The sequence below is a fragment of the Chiloscyllium punctatum genome, chromosome 47 (assembly GCF_047496795.1).
Source record: "Chiloscyllium punctatum isolate Juve2018m chromosome 47, sChiPun1.3, whole genome shotgun sequence".
NCBI lineage: Eukaryota > Metazoa > Chordata > Chondrichthyes > Orectolobiformes > Hemiscylliidae > Chiloscyllium > Chiloscyllium punctatum.
The window spans coordinates 30,601,441-30,604,186 of record NC_092785.1 but is presented as its reverse complement, the minus strand read 5'-3'; positions in this window follow the sequence as shown (position 1 = coordinate 30,604,186).

The following is a 2,746-nucleotide window of genomic DNA, read 5'->3' as shown; positions in this document are numbered from 1 at the left end:
CACACACACAGACACTCCTACACACAGACACTCCTACACACACACAGACACTCCTACACATACAGACACTCCTACACACAGACACTCCTACACACACACAGACACTCCTACACACAGACACTCCTACACATACAGACACTCCTACACACACAGACACTCCTACACACACACAGACACTCCTACACACACAGACACTCCTACACACACAGACACTCCTACACACACACAGACTCTCCTACACACACAGACACTCCTACACACAGACACTCCTACACACACACAGACACTCCTACACACAGACACTCCTACACATACAGACACTCCTACACACAGACAGACACTCCTACACACAGACACTCCTACACACAGACACTCCTACACACACACAGACACTCCTACACACAGACACTCCTACACATACAGACACTCCTACACACAGACACTCCTACACACACACACAGACACTCCTACACACACAGACTCTCCTACACACAGACACCCCTACACACAGACAGACAGTCCTACACACACAGACTCTCCTACACACAGACACTCCTACACACAGACACTCCTACACACACACAGACACTCCTACACACACACAGACACTCCTACACACACAGACTCTCCTACACACAGACACTCCTACACACAGACACTCCTACACACACACACAGACACTCCTACACACACAGACACTCCTACACACACAGACACTCCTACACACACAGACTCTCCTACACACAGACACTCCTACACACAGACACTCCTACACACACAGACACTCCTACACACACACAGACACTCCTACACACAGACACTCCTACACACACACAGACACTCCTACACACACACAGACACTCCTACACACACAGACTCTCCTACACACAGACACTCCTACACACAGACACTCCTACACACACACACAGACACTCCTACACACACAGACACTCCTACACACACAGACACTCCTACACACAGACACTCCTACACACACAGACACTCCTACACACACAGACACTCCTACACACACAGACACTCCTACACACACAGACTCTCCTACACACAGACACTCCTACACACAGACACTCCTACACACACACAGACACTCCTACACACACACAGACACTCCTACACACACAGACTCTCCTACACACAGACACTCCTACACACAGACACTCCTACACACACACACAGACACTCCTACACACAGACACTCCTACACACAGACACTCCTACACACACACAGACACTCCTACGCACAGACACTCCTACACACACACAGACACTCCTACACACACAGACACTCCTACACACACACACACTCCTACACACACACAGACACTCCTACACACAGACACTCCTACACACACACAGACACTCCTACACACACAGACACTCCTACACACACAGACACTCCTACACACACACAGACACTCCTACACACACACACAGACACTCCTAGACACACAGACACTCCTACACACACAGACACTCCTACACACAGACACTCCTACACACACACAGACACTCCTACACACACACACAGACACTCCTACACACAGACACTCCTACACACACAGACACTCCTACACTCAGACACTCCTACCCACACACAGACACTCCTACACACAGACACTCCTACACACACACAGACACTCCTACACACAGACACTCCTACACACAGACACTCCTACACACACACAGACACTCCTACACACAGACACTCCTACACACAGACACTCCTACACATACAGACACTCCTACACACAGACACCCCTACACACACAGACACTCCTACACACACACAGACACTCCTACACACAGACACTCCTACACACAGACACCCCTACACACACAGACACCCCTACACACACACAGACACTCCTACACACAGACACTCCTACACACAGACACTCCTACACACACAGACAACCCTACACACACAGACACTCCTACACACAGACACTCCTACACACACAGACTCTCCTACACACAGACACTCCTACACACACAGACACTCCTACACACAGACACTCCTACACACACACAGACACTCCTACACACAGACACTCCTACACACAGACACTCCTACACACACAGACTCTCCTACACACAGACACTCCTACACACACAGACACTCCTACACACAGACACTCCTACACACACACAGACACTCCTACACACAGACACTCCTACACACACACAGACACTCCTACACACAGACACTCCTACACACAGACACTCCTACACACACAGACACTCCTACACACACACAGACACTCCTACACACACACAGACACTCCTACACACAGACACTCCTACACATACAGACACTCCTACACACACAGACACTCCTACACACACAGACACTCCTACACACAGACACTCCTACACACACACAGACACTCCTACACACAGACACTCCTACACACACACAGACACTCCTACACACAGACACTCCTACACACACAGACACTCCTACACACACAGACACTCGTACACACACACAGACACTCCTACACACAGACACTCCTACACACACAGACACTCCTACACACACAGACACTCCTACACACAGACACTCCTACACACAGACACTCCTACACACAGACACTCCTACACACACACAGACACTCCTACACATAGACACTCCTACACACACACACAGACACTCCTACACACACAGACACTCCTACACACAGACACTCCTACACACAGACACTCCTACACACACACAGACACT